The 15,858-nt window shown below is 39.3% G+C and overlaps 1 pseudogene; it reads left to right on the forward strand.

The window, feature by feature from the left end:
- Positions 1-7,309: 7,309 nt before the first annotated feature.
- Positions 7,310-8,075, forward strand: LOC107972677 (ribosomal protein uL30-like; annotated as a pseudogene).
- Positions 8,076-15,858: the final 7,783 nt, after the last annotated feature.

The raw sequence follows: 15,858 nt of genomic DNA on the forward strand, positions 1-15,858 counted from the left end.
CCTCCCTACTATGCTGTCTGTAAATGAAAGTTGCTATTGTTTCTTTCATGTCCCTCCAACCATTTGGTCTCCACTTCTCCAGTTTCATTGTCCACCACCAGCCTGCACACATCCTGTGTGCCAACCACAGCAAACCACTCACTGTTCCCTGAACCTCCGGTGTAGTTTTGCCCTTGGGGACCTTTGCCTGTGCTTGTCTTTCTTCCAAGAAGGTCCCCGCCCCTCCTCCCACCTATACCACCACCGCACTTTGGAAGAACTTCCTCCTCTTCAAGGCCCAGCTCAAATGCCCAGGAAGTTTCCGCACATCTTCTTCAGTTGAAATTAATTGCTCATTCCTACAACGCTTCATCCCTCTATTTGTTTATTTATTCATTTTGTAAATATTTATTGAGTATGTGCTAGGCTCCATGTTGGCTGCTGGGAATGAAATGTTGAGCAAAACCAGATATTATCCGTGTTTCAAAGGAACGGAAAGTCTTTGAGGGGAAAAGAATTGTTACTCAAATAAATACAAATGAAAGTAAAATTACAATACTGACAAGCAATAAAAGAGGGAAGAACAGGCTGCTTTGAGCACTTTTAACAGAAAAAGATTTATAGAGGATTAAAATTCCCCTTTTTCTATATGAATTATTGAACTCTGTAAGGTTAGAATGGAGGAACAATACAAAAATGACTTGGGTTTGCACAGTGCTTTTTATAATGAACTTATTTTCTGGTCTATTATGGAGATAATTTCATTAATTCTCATAATAGCATGATGTGCAATCTCACAGCTAACACATATTGCGCACATACTAAGTTCATGCAAGTATTCTAGCTAGTACCAAGGGCTGTCAAAACAAATAAGGCGTGGCTCCTACTCTCAAATTGCTAACACCGCAGTGGGAGAGGTTATATTGCACACGAGTCTCAAACCCAAGGCATAGGAAAAAAGTCTAGAAAAGGCGTCATCATCTAGTTCTCTCCTCCCCCACCAGAATGCACATAGTGACGCTTTCTCCCTTGTGTACCAGTGTTGCCCAGGATCAAGACCAGTGCCTGGTGTATGACGGACAAGTGATATCTGTTAGGTGAATGAACACATCCCCACACTCGATGTGCCTGTTCAGGCTTCCATCATAATTGCCCTACACTGTTACAACCTGACCTTCCTGGCTTTAGCCATGCCACCTGCAAGCCATCCCCCTTACCACAGCAAAAACAACAACAACAAAAACCACCACCGTGCAACTCGCAACTCTACTATCTGGTATTTAAAACCTGCCAGTGCTCCCTCTGCTCTTGGGAAAAGTCCATTATGTCTCATGTGGGCTATGAGGCCCTTTGTGATCTGGGTCTGATGTGTATCTTCTGCCTCAGCTGCTGTCCATCTTCTGCCTCAGCTGCTGTCCAGCAGCACTGCCCCCCGCCCAGCCCCTACAATGTGGTCCAGCCAGAGTGTGATGCTTGTGGTTCCTTGAATGTGCCAAACTCTTCCTCCTCTGGAAACTTCATCCCTCACTTCTGTTCCCACTGCCCACCGCTGATAAATATAAGCTAAAAGTTAAATTTCCCAACTTTGAGATAACCTGCCAATAACTTCCTTATATCCTTTCTTATATCCTCAACTTTCTATCTGAGGCTGGGAGGATGAAGTTAATTATTAATGATGATTAACAACTGGGATAGAATTCCGGTGGGTTTACAGAACAATTGTAGCTCCTGACCTAACAACCCTATTCTCAAATTAATTTTGGAGAAATATATGATCGTTTAATGAGTGAACACAACAGCTTCCATAGGAGATCAGGTAAAGTAATAGTGGCCTGCCCTTAAAAAACAAGCTCCCCTATTTTGTTAATCAATGAGGGACTAAGAGTGTTGTTGCTTGTGGCTCTGCTAGGAACAGACCATATCTGCACATTTTAGTTTTCCTGATTTACAAACTGAAAATCAATGTGTCCTTATTAACAGTGCTTTAGACCTTGGATGGGTCTGCCCCATAGATCCAAAGCATAGTGTAAAGAATGGCAAACTGAAGGCCATAGCCCAGTCACATGGCTGCTCCTCAAAGGAAGGCTCCAGTCTCTTAGGAAAGTCTGCATCCTCTTCCTGACATGTTGTTGACTGTTAACACCTGGCCTTTCAGTGCCATTAGAATAAACGTCATTAAAATATTGTGGCACTTCTGCTTTTAGTAGAACTAGAAAGCCGTGAAGCATGCAAACAGAGCATGAAAATGAGAGACACCAAGGATGGTTATGAAACTTTTTCAGACCTAAGAAAAGTTTTACTTCAGTCTGCATTTTGGTTTTGGTGGGAGTCCACATGATTTCCTTCACTTAAAGCAGTCGATCCATGTCTGTGTTCTAACTAGCCTCTTCTTGGTTACATGGTTAACTGGCCTCCACAGAGCCAATTTGGGCAATTCTGACAAGGTCAGGCAGTGGAAATGTCCAGGCATAGATAGACCTCTGGTGCCCGTTGCCCATTCAAAAAAGTCAAAATGTGAAGCCTGACTTATAGACTTCTGAGCAAATGTTCAGTGAGCTGAAACACCCTGGGAGACCATGACTATATCCTATGAGGATCCTCAGGGACAAATCAGTTTGTCCTATAATATAGTTGTATGCCTATCTTCTCCATAAGCGTGTCAGTCTCTGTAAGGTGAGAATTCTGATCAATCTTTTCTCTGTCTTTCAAAATCCCTTTATTCCCTCCCCCATCCTTCTCCTGAACACGTGTACAGCTTCTGGCACAGTGCCTTACGGGACTTCAGGAAATTTCTTGAATCAAAAAATATCTTATATTCATGTTTGTGAGACTCAGCTATGCTGGCCTCTCACCACAGTTCAATCCATGTGAGGTATAAAGTAGAATGCCCTAAACAGTTCTCTGGAACCTCACCCTTCTGGGGGTTTAATACTGAATTTCCGGAAGACTTCCCAAAGCACGGGCTCTGAATCCAATGGAGTAGGGAGGTTTATAAATAGCAAATTTATGCCTTTTTCTGCTAGAAGTTGCTTTTCATTTAATTAGTGAAAAAAATCAGTGTTACTATTTTTCTTACTTTCTTTTAATGATAAAAAGTATAGCCATCATGTTATCCTTTTATAAGTATATTGCTGATTACATATCCTGATTCTTAATTTTTCTACTCTCTGTCATACCTGAACCCTATTTATGAAGTTAATTCATCTGAAAAAGAAATCACCCCTGCCATTTCTCAGTTCCTGCTTGTCTCACAGGTGACACATGAGTTCCTGGATACATTCAGGCAAGACCTGAAAGTATAAAATGTTCCAGGGCTGTAAATAATGTTAGGAAACCATTCTGCCACAGCCCATGGGGACAAGTAAAAGAAACCCTGGACACTGCCATTCTGGTAAGCTGCTGTCAGTTGAAATGTACACAACATTTTGTTCTCTCTGTTTCTAAGAAAGGAGTTATAAATATGAAAGGGCAAACCAAAACATTCGGACGCTTAGATAACTCTATCTCTGATGAGAATCCATGCTGTCTAAAAGTAGGCTGGGAACTGGTTAAATGAAGAGGTCCTAGAGATTCCCATTCAAGAACCCTGGAAGGACAACATGAGTAATTTTCATCTTAATTATTTATTGTTGCTCTGGATACCAAAGGCTGTTAGTAAAAACTAACACAACAAATTTCTAAATAATAAAGTTGAGAAATTGTTGGCTTGGGTCTGAGCCGATGGTTCCTATTCTGACTGGGTCCCTTTCAAGTGAAAATCATTTGTCATATTTCAGCCTTCCATTTTCTCTAGCCAGATGTCTTGGAGTGATCCTTGAAGCCTTTCACACTCCACATCCAAACCATTAGGAAATCTTATGGGCTTTACCCTCCAAGTTATGTGTAGAATCTGACCATTTCTAACCAACTCCACTGCTAACTACCCCAATTTAAACCACAATTTACTCTCACCTGGATGATAAATAGCCTCTTTCTTTGATCTGTGGGTTTACACATTTTATCACAATTGAAAATTAATTGGCTATTAATTTATCAAATAGTTTTTCTTCCCTCTCTTTCTTCTTTTTTGGGGGCTTCAGTTACGTATGTATTAGGGCACTTGAAGTTGTCCCACAGCTCACTGACACTGCTTATTTTATTTGTTTATTTTTAATTCCTTTGTCTCTGGGTTTCATTTTGGACACTTCCTATTTATATATCTAACAAATTTATTAATTTTTTCTCATGCAATGCCTAATCTGCTGTTAATCCAAAATCCAGGTTACATTTTATTTTAGTCATCATCATTTTCATCTATTGAATTTCAATTTGAATCTTTTTGCATTTTCCATCTTTACTATGTTCAGTCTTTCCTCTGGCTTCTTGAGCATATGGAATATATTTTTAATATTTTTACCTACTAGTTCTATCATCTGTGTTAATTCTGGGTCAGTTTCAATTGATTGAAGTTTCTCTTTATTATAGGTGGTATTTTTCTTCTTCTTTGGATGTCTGATAATTTTTGATGGGATGCCAGACTTTTTTTTTTTTTTTAGCTTGTAGGATATTGTATATTTTTATTTTCCTGTGGATATTCTTGAGCTTTATACTGAGACATAATTGCATTCCAACTTTTTGGGGGACTGAATTTGTGGTCACTAACCTTCATGGTACCCATAACCTTGCTACTAGACAACTTGTGTTACTGTGGAGTTTGGTACTTAGAAACAACTATCTACAAACTACTCCATGAGGTCTCCCTTGATGTTCATATATAGTGCTTGTTTGTCACTTTTCACATCTTGAGTTGGGAAGCTTTATACTGCTATTGACACTAAGCCTTCCCTAAGACTCACAACAACAGTAAGTCCTCACTTAACATCATTGATCAGTTCTTGGAAACTAACTTTAAGTGAAATGACACACAGCAAATTTTCAAGTAACATAATTTCCTTCAACACCGTTTTCTGATAATGTTGATTTTAAAAATTTGTTTTGTTATACATCATTTCACTTGAAGTCAATTTCCAAGAACCTATTGAAAATGTTAAGTGAGAACTTGCTAGACTTTACTCGTGTCCTTTCCATCTTTGTTTCTCCCCCACCTTGTTATACCCATTCCCACCCCAGGCCCACTGTCCTTAAAATTGTCTGGGGCCCTGGCCTATGATTGTTAATGAGCGTGGCTAAGGGCCTTCTAGATTTACACTCGGTGATACTGTACATGTAGGCATCTGATAGCCCCCTAATGGCCCAATGACATCAGGAGTATCCTTTTCAATTAGAAAATTTAAGGCATCATTAAACAAACAAAAAACTTGATGTAGACATGTTAATACAAAGAACATGATTATAAGCAGGATTTTCCAAATTTCTAGTGAAAATCTGTTTTGCTTGCTTCTGATGCATCTATAATATAGCATAATCAGTACTTTTAGTATGAATTACAACTTAAATACATGTCATTTTCAAGTAGATGCAGATCATGTTTGTTAGGGGAGGAATAAATGATGACAAATGGAATTGGACCATAGCATTTCCTGAATCCAGACTATTGAAATCTGCTCTAAAGTGTTAAGAATTAGGTGGTACAAATGTATTCCCTCTTGAAAAGCTTTTGTTGTATAATTTCTATGTGGGGAAAAAAAGAAGGATAGATGACAGGTAATATATTTTTGCAAATGAAAACAGCATCTAGAGTCTGCCTGAGGAGAAATTGTCCATGAAGATCATGTTTCTGAATAAAAACAGGATTTCCTTTGTGGTTTAATTCAATGAGCAATTATGGTAAAACATCATTAACTCAGATATACTCATTTTCAATATGTGATCTTTTGGACACGGTGGACAGAAGGTTATTTTGTCTAGAAAATTTCTTCTTCATTTTTTTAAAAGATAATTCTTATCACTGCAATTTGTTTGGCCATTATCCATAACTTTGTCTTATTAGGTCCCCGTCCTTCTTTGTCCTTTTATACTTGTCACCATCCCAGCTACCCACAGTTCCATGCAGTTCATCTGTGGCTCATGTTCTGATCCTGATCTCACAAAGCAGAAATCCCATGAATTAACTGGGTAATGATCCTTTACCTGTGCACAGCACTTCTCACTTTATAAAAAATTTTATTTTTGTATTTCACTTAATCTTCATAAAAGGCTATTTTTCTCCCATTTTACAGATATGAATATTGAGGTTCAGTGTAGCAGTCATTAATACTGTTCACCACATGTTTCTACTTCTCCTCCTCCTATACAGATGCTAAGATGGCATTTCCTGGCTTCTTTATGGTTTTGTGGAGCCAGATGACTGAAAACAATGAGTGGTTAGTGGCAGTAACACGTACCACTTCTGGGAAGAGCAATTAATTGTCAATATCATACCCTCCAGAGTTCTCTTTTCTATTTGCCACAGGGACTGCCAATGTTTGCTATAGTAGCTGCTAAGTGACTACAACGGGCATGGAACGTGAGCTATGCTGGTATTTCCAAAAATGTCTTTGAGCTAAAAGAGTTAATTTTCTGTGCCACTGTTTGTCCAAGTCACTAAATACTAAGGTGCACTGCGAATCTGCAGGAACAAATAGTATGCAAAATTTTCCAAAATTATTTTACCAGAAAAAAAGCTATCTTTTCTTGTATAAGAACTTGCAGCATTAGCATTCTGCAGAATACACTTTGGGAAGACTTGTACTAGACCCTCCTTCTGCTTCTGTTCATGCATGTTCCTTCATCTTCCTCAGGTTAAAGGCCTTGGTTAGAGATGTGGTTAGGGAAGTTTGGTGGAGGTCTAGAGGGAAATTAGAATTAGATCGAAGATCACTTACCAGCAAGATCAGCATGAGCTAGGCAGAGGGTGGTGGCCACTGAGAGTATCTAAAGAAGCAAGCGCAAGGCCAGCTGTGGGTCCAAGCCCAGTGTGAATAGTGAAGAGGAAAAAAAGGGCAGTTGCCTAGAGAAGGGGACAGTCAAATGAGCCTCCAAAGGACATGGATGGTGGAAGAATCCATAGATGAGACAGACTGCTGACCAGGAAGTGAGCATGGGAAAGGCAGCGATACAGCCTTACTAACAGCTACTATAACAATTCTTAAATCTTACAGAGAACTCACTAAGTGCTAGGTACTTTGGTTAGCACTGTTTACATTTTTCTCACTTAATCCTGCAGGCATTATTAGTATCCCCACTTCATAGGTGAGGCACTTACATAGTGTTACACAAACATTAAGAAAGCAAGTTGGGATTTGCGTCCATATCAGCTCAATTTCAAACACCATGTTTTTAGCCACTATTCTCTACTGCCTCTCTATAGCTTATGAAGCCCAGCTCTTAAGAAATACTTTCTGCAAGTAGCTGCAACACTAGAAAGATGGCAGAGCAAGAGCAAAGAAAAATCCCTTTGGTTCCAGAAAATCTCCTGAAAAAGAGGAAGGTTTATCAAGCCCTCAAAGCCACCCAGGCAAAGCAGGCACTTTTGGCAAGGAAGGAGCAGAGGAAAGGAAAAGGGCTCAGGTTTAAGCAACTGGAATCATTCCTACATGATTGTCATGTCACAGAAATGTGACAAGGTGCATCTCAGACAACTAGAAGTGAAACCTCATGACTTGGAATTGCCAGATAAACATTCCTTGGCCTTCGCTGTATGCATCGAAAGGATTGATGGCATGAGTTTACTGGTGCAGACCATTGCAAGACTTCGCCTAAAGAAAATTTTTAGTGGTGTCTTTGTAAAAGTCACCCCCCAGAACCTAAAAATGCTGCGTATAGTGGAACGTTATGTGACCTGGGGATTTCCAAATCTGAAGTCTGTCTGGGAACTCATTTTGAAACGTGGACAATCCAAGGTCAAGAATAAGACCTTCCCTCTGACAGACAACACAGTGATTGAGGAGCACCTGGTGAAGGTTGGTGTCGTTTTCTTGGAAGACCTCATTTATGAAATTGCCTTCCCAGGGAAGCATTTCCAGGAGATCTTATGGTTCTTGTGCCCTTTCCACCTCTCAGTGGCCCATCATGCTACCAAAAATAGAGTGGGCTTCCTCAAGGAGATGGGCACACCTGGCTATCAGGGTGAATGCATCAATCAGCTCATCTGCCAGCTGAACTAGACCCAGGTGCCAAACTGCAGTAAATTTTTATCAATGAAGTGGAAGCATGTGTTTTTGTTTTTTGGGAATTTTTATCAAGTATCTTCAGAGATTATTTCCTGCTTTGTCTTCAAAAACTGGAAAGGAAGAGTCAAAGAAAAGACAGTAGCTTATGTTCATGGCAAGCACCTTTCATCACAGCCCAGTTCCAAGGAAAAATTCCCAGTGTTTTCTACATTGTGGCTGCCGCCTCATCTGAAATCAGCACATTCCATGGGGGAAGGAGTCCTGCTTTGTTGCATCTGCTATCCCAGGTTTAATGTTGGTAAATGAATAGCTCTAGCATTTGTATAAGGCTTCCTAAGACTCCTGCAGCAGTCGACCAAGCCCAGGGACATAATTGAATCTGGAGATTCCTGGGGCCTTGTTTTGAAAAAGACTTGAAATACACATAGGAAGAAAGGCACAAAAATATTTACTTGTCTCTGAAAAAAGAGAAAGAAGAAAGAAAGAGAAATACTTTCTGCTATATTGATTTTTCTCTTTACTAGCCTACTTAGTGAGATTTGAGTATATTCACAATGAAGAATCTAGAGCAGTAGACCTGTGGGATATAATTTTAGGGGACTTTCATGTTTGTATAACCAGGTATTCCAGTTCTTTTCTCAAAAGTCAATCTAACAGATAAATCATCTTCCAAAATGGTCATAGTCAGTAAACAAAAGACTTTCAAAACACCTTAATAACTACAATCACTTTCTAATATAAGGCAACATCATTTTGATCTCAAAAAGAAACTGTTATGTTTTGTGACAGAAGGAGAAACTGGATACAGACTGATCTCTCTTAGATAGATAACTGGAGAAATCCATCTGAAACTGTTAAGCCTCTAGAAGAAGATGACTTCTAATTCAGAAAGTTTCTTTTTTTCTTGCACTGCTCAAAGATTGGATTTGGATCATTTCATTTTCTCCCCTGTTTAGTTTCTGTGATTAGGTCCACAGAGTTTAAGAGATATGAGTCATAAACTTTGAAACACAAAGACCTCTGATTCATCTAGAATTTGTTGAGTAGATGAGTCAGTATATTGATTAACTTGAGTGGCTACTGACACTTTTCCCTTTCATTACTAGTCATTCAGACACAGAATGGGTGGTGAGATACTTTTTCATACTTCTTTATCATCAGATTTTGTTTTCTGTGGTTTGTTAGCTTTTTTTTCTTGGTTATCTATACAGAGATGAAAACTAAGTGATAAACAAAGGCATTGATTGCGACAGTGAGTTGAATCACTTGGTCTTTAATTATGAACTACTTGGAGACTGTTAAAAATTCATGCAGGCTTGTATTCATAGTGGTACAGGTTTAAAAGTCATTAAGAAACAGCATGACTGGGTTAGATAATTAATATTTGGCTTGAAAAATAAAAACATTGCAATTACGAACAGCACGACCCATGGTCAATTATCTATCACATTTTTCCCAAGTAAATTCTAAAATCCAAATGAATTTATTATGAAATTAGCCATTCATTCATTCATTCATTCATTCAGCAAACATTTATTATTTTTAACTACTGGGTGTCAGGAACTCTGCCAGAAACTGTCAAGGATCAGAGATGAAGAAAATCCCATTCCTACCCTCAAAGAGCTTATAATCTAACAAAGGAGTTAATACCTCTGCACACAAAATGCCCTTTAATACAAGATACATGTAGAAAATGAGCAAAGAGGCATCAAAGTAATTCAAGAAGATATACTTTCAATGGGGGAATATAGGAAAAGCATCATAGAATACATAGAGTTCTGAAAAGTAATAGGGAACAGAGAAGGCATGATCAGAAAGTAAAATGTCATGAAACATAAGGTATATTCAGGGGCTGAAACTAAGATATTTTAACAACTACAAATGCATGACATAGGGCACTGCCTCTCGAACTCTATCATTTGTAAGAATCACTTGAAGATCTTGTTAAAATGCAGAGTATTTTTTGGTAGGTCTGGGGTGGGTTATGAGATTCTTCATTTTTAGCTAGCTCCCAAGTACTGCCCATTCTGTTGGTCCATGGACCACATTTTGAATGCCAAGGTCCTAGGGCACTGTACTAGAAGTCAAAGACTGAAGAGTGCTCACAGTCAACAGTGTGATACAGACAATAAGGGCAACAAGATCTTATAGGAAGGTGAAGTCAGTAAGCACTGGAGTTGTTATAAAATGTTTCTTAGAAGAAGTAGAGCTAGAACTAAGATGTGAAAGTATAGAGGACTCACTCAGTCTAACATGTTGGAGAGGCAGAGATTCTAGGTAGGTAAAATATGGTGAGCAAATATGCAGAGGAATGCATATAGTCTGTCCGGGCAACAATAAGCAGACCAGTCTGGCTAGAGTGGAAGCTTTTTGGAGAGGATTAGTGGGTTACTATGCTAGAAGCATAGGGTTTAAACCAGATCATGGAGGTCCTTGAGAGTCAGACTAAGATGCTTCAAAATCAGCTTGAATGCAGGCTTGGCATGATGGAGATACAATATTGAAAAGTCAACAACAACAACAAAAAAAACCCACAAAACTACCATCCTGTTACTAAGCCATGTACCCATAGCACTGGACCTCCCTGAAAGGTGCACTTTAAAATTTTTGTGCAGAGCTGCCATATGGGTACCCGGCAAGGAGGGCTGGTAAAATGAGTGCTTCACTTGTTGTGGCTTCCATAGAGAGTATATTTACTAATGTGTAGTACTACTGTATACCAGGAGGAAACATAAAGAATCAGAGATACTTAAAAAGCTAAAGATTAAGAGGATGGTCAGGTGGAAGACTGAGATTTGGAAGGCAATCATTTCAGCACTGGAGGATGGTAAAATTGCCCGGGAAGGAAGTCTAGAGCAAAAGTTCTTAACATTTTCTGTAGGGTCCTGGACTTCTTTGAAATTCAATTAAATTATGGCCCCTTTTACCCAAATGCATAAACAGATGTACACACAAATACAATTTGGCATAAACTTACCAAGGTTTCCTGGAACCCTCAGAAGCTTTTCCATTTCTTCCTAAGATTAGAAACCTTGCTTCTAAAGAGGAAAAAAAAAAGTGAAGGACAAAGCCCTGGAAGAGGAAGCAGTGAAGAAAAACAAGGAGCCCTCAGGCAAGAGGAGAAACCATATATTTCTTGTAAGATTGCCTGAGCCAAGGAAAAAGAGTTTCTAGAAGGAAATGTCAACATTACAATAGGTCATAGTTCAATGAGGAAGAGCATGTTGGATCCAACCATGTTGGATCATGGTTGCTTGCAAAAGAGAATGTTGAGTAGCATGCTGAAAATATAAACCCTAAGTTCAGGAGTAAGTAGACAATGAAGAAGTGGAGCTGGAAAGAAAGAGGATTATAAAAAGAGAGATAGTAGAAAAAATGAATAAGGTAGAGAGGAATTTTAGCATGAATGAGAAGAAAACTGAGGAAACTTGTGTCAGTAAATTAAGGTGTGAGGTTGTCAACTGAGGATGGTTTGTAGAGTTGGAAGCTTGATGAAATGTTGGAATTGGCTGTCATAAACATAGGGAGTCCAGAAGGGATGAAATCAAGATCTGCAATAAGTATTTGATATATTACTAATGATGAAATATATGAAGCTTTTGAGCTTACAATGTTTCTCTCTGCCATCGTTCCCCAAGGATTGGCCATTTATATCTGCCATGGTCAACTGCAAGGCTAAATTCTTGAGGCAAAATGCTGGGCATAGATGCTTCAAGTCATAATCTTCTCATGTTACTGAAAAGCTGTTTTCTGTAAACAACTTTCCAAGAGTTGTTACTTCACCCATCAAATGAAATTTCTCCCGTGAAGAGGCAGTGCTAACTGTATAGATCCACTGGACAGGCAGCCATTGACAGTGAAATAAATTAAAAATTTCATTGAAATTAGTGTAAACACATGCATATGGGGAAGAATTTCATATTAAAATGTGAATGTAAGTCATGAATATCAGATAGCCAATCAGCAAGAATTTGAAATATATAACAGTTATTGTCATACTACCCAGAGTAGTGATAGTCCAATTTGGAACATTTGAATAGAGGAAGATGTTAGTTTCCTCTGCTTCCTGGCAAGGGTCTAAAGGTCTTGCGAGGGAAGTTATATGGATGAAAAAGAATAAAGACTGATCCAGGGGAGCATGGCGAGGCACAAGCACATTTTGAAGGCAAAATATGTTGCTTGTGCCTGCCAAAATTGTGAATGGGTTTGTTAGATGGATTGAAATGTAACAACTATCTACACAGTAGGCAGTCCCAAAATCATCTGATTCACTTTTATCAGGTCTGATATATGGCACCCATTGAGATTACAGGTGTAAAGCTTGGTATGAACAGTAGCTTGTCAGAGAGGGCAGTTTCCCCTTTCTCCTTTTGAATTGGTGATTGCAGGAAGGAAGTGTTGCTGTTTTGATAATGGCACTGAATCTAGCCTTAGCAATTAAGGCTTCTACCTATGGCAAAACTTACATTTAATTTTAATTCATAAATAGTTAGATTTTTGTGACTCCACATGAATTTTATCAACATTTGTCCACATTACAAAAATGCAACACCAGATGACACATTTTGGCACTGCATTTAATCTCCATGTGAAAGACAGAGAATTGTAATGGGGAGTTGGCAGAGGTGTGTATCTGCATTTCTAGCTGGTTGTAGCATTTTACTTCTCTTTGAAGCTCTAAAAGTCATCACTTCTCATAAGCTGCAAGAAAATGGCTGGACTCTCTGAGATGTCCATATTTTACCATTGTCAATTTATCTGGAAGCTGAGAACACACTAATCAGTCATCTATGGCATTCTTACAAAATAACCGAACTAGAGAGCTGTGAAATACGGGGTCACCGCCTACCAGCCACTCAGTTGCTATGAATAATGTGCAGGCAACATCATCTCTATTGAAAACCATTTTCTGAAAACTTAATTGCCCTTCTGGGGTTATTCTAAGAAGAGAAGGGCATAGAACCCAAGCCTTTGAAGAGGAGGACATGAACTCTGAACCCTCAGAGGTCACAAATGTCACACAGTGACAGTGGAGCACACCTATGGAGAGCAGGAGAAACATGCTCAGCCATGCATGACCGTCCAGTCAAGCATGTGGCAAGAGCAATTTTCCCATTTGACATCTTCTTCCTTTTGGGCATCTCACAATCAATCAACCACTATTTTTGAGGGCCTACTATGTGCAGGGCCTTATGCTTGTATCTGTGGTGATCTACCAAACTGGCTGGATTCAGAAAGGACAGCACAGAGGCCTCTGCTATAACTTGTCCGCCTTTCACTAGTATTTCCAAGGTTTCTGAATAGTCAAGTATAGTTATGGGGGCAGGCTTAGTGTTTTCTTTAATTGAAATACAAACATATAAAGGAAGCAGAATCTTCTCATTAAAAATTGAATATTAATGTTAAAACATTTTGTGTAGAACTAAGTTTTATGTGGAGCAAATTTTTGTTCTGAGGGCAAACTCCATGATACAGAATTTGAAGAGGAAGTTGGGAACTAACTTATCTGTGCTTGAAAAGTGCAGCAGAATACCAATTATGAAGAATTAGCTGCTATCCCCCCCAACAAAAGGGACACATATTGTACTGCATTCTCATTCTGTTCTTTCCATTGACACGGGGAAAGGATACTACAACAGAAATGAAAAGGGAATGAGAGCCAAATTCATGGCTTGTGAATTTCAAATGCTGAGATCTAGAATGTCTAGGCATGCGACCAGCCTGAATCAGCCTCCTCACCCACTCCCTTGGTATATATTCTCTGAGGGGCAATGTAGTATCATCATCAAAGTGTGACCATCACAGACAGGCTGTATGAGTGAAAATCCCAACTCCACCACATGCTAGCTATGTGACCTTGGGAAAGGCCCTTAACTTCTTGGTGCCTCAGTTATTCCACCTGCAAAAATAGTGCCAAAAGTAGTACCTACCTCACTGGCACTATGCTTCCTGTACAGCCTGTATAACTATGAGCCAAATAAACCTCTTTTCTTCATAAATTAGGCAGCCTCAGGTATTCCTTTATAGCAACACAAATGGACTAACATGGGAAGGGTTGGATTACAGGAACTGTAGGCAGGTTCTAGGGTTTCAATAACAGATGTGACTTGTGCCACACTTTGCAGGTAGTGGACTAGGCAGTAGTGAGCCTCAAAGACTTCTCTCTTGAACCCAACATGGCTGAGCAGCTATAGATTTGAAATGGATGAGGATGTCCCTAGGTTGAAGATACAGAGGTAGCCTCTCAGCTTCTGTCAGTCCCAGAGCAGCAAGAAAGAGAAGCTGGATGGTTTCCCATACACCAGAGATGGAGTCCAGGACTGAGAAAGCCAGAATGGGGAGAGGGCCCACAGAGGACAGTGAGAGTCAGAACAGTGACAACTTGTGTGGGTGTGCTATGGTTTGTATGTTTTTCACCTCCGAAACTCATGTTGAAATTTAATTGTCATTGAAACAGTATTATGAGGTAGGACCATTAAGAGGTTATTAGTCTATGATGGCTGCACCCTCATGTATGGGATTAATGCTGTTATACAAGGGCAAGTTCCATTCCTTTTTTGTCTCTTCTTCTGCCTTCTGCCATGTGAAGATGCAGAAAGAAGGACCTCACCAGATCAGATGTCAGCACCTTGACCTTTGACTTCCAAGCCTCCATAACTGTGAGAGAATACATTTCTGTTCTTTATAAATTGCTCGGCCTCAGATATTCTGTTGTAACAAAACAAAACATACTAAGGCAGGGTGCCAACATGAGAAGATGGAGCCTGCTGACGACCAGTACACTTGACCCTGGAACTCCAGAGGTAAGTGGAAAGAGAGAGCCCCTGACCTGACTGAGATGGTATGTCTTCCATCTAGCAAAGTGGAGACCACTAAAAAAGGAATTAAATTGATTTATCAAAAAAGAAGTCACAAATTTTACATACTTGTGTTTAAGGCCTGAGATTCACGCCAAGGACTCATGTTTAGTTTTTTTTTTTTTTTTTTTTAATAATCACAACTATACTATGCACTAGTTAATACTGTCCTCACTTTATAGATGGGGAATGTGAAGCTAAGGAAGACTAAGCAATTTATCTAAGGTCACAAGCCTAGCAAGTGACAGAGCTAGAATTCCAACCAGGTCTGTGGATCTAAAGGCCATGTCTGATCTTCCCACTCTGGCACTCTGCTTCTCAAGAGCTTGGAGGGCCTATGCAAGTCTAGATCTCAATAAAGCAGGACTAAAATGGTCTCTATCAAATGATATAAAGCACATTTTATATCTTCTCCTGAACCTCCTTCTCTGCCCACAACTTGAGCAGGTCCATTCCATGTGCTGAAATGAACCTCCTAGCCAGGGCAAACACCTTAGCCTTGCCATACCTCCATCTCACCTTTAACTTGTGCCTTCTTGAATCTATCTTCTACTGATAATTTTCCATGTTAAACCACATAAAATGATAGCTATCCAATTAATTTAAAAGATCTAGGATTGAACAGAAGAAATATTAAGCTAATACACAGATTTAGAATCAAAAGAAATCAGGTCCAATGTCAACCCTCATAATAAGAGACCATGCTAAAATAAACCATAGGAGGTACAGTGCAAGTATTGGAGGGCATGACTACATTGGTTTTTTTTTTTTTTTTTTTTGATAATAAAAAGGCACCTAGTAGAGAGCCAATATTGGAGTCAAATTTACCTTATTTTCATGAATCTTTACACAACTATCTAAGCCACAGAACTTAAACACTTTATAGAAGCACACATGAGGTGCTTTTATTTGTAAAAATCTCCCCTACTTAT

The sequence above is a fragment of the Pan troglodytes genome, chromosome X (assembly GCF_028858775.2).
Source record: "Pan troglodytes isolate AG18354 chromosome X, NHGRI_mPanTro3-v2.0_pri, whole genome shotgun sequence".
Lineage (NCBI taxonomy): Eukaryota > Metazoa > Chordata > Mammalia > Primates > Hominidae > Pan > Pan troglodytes.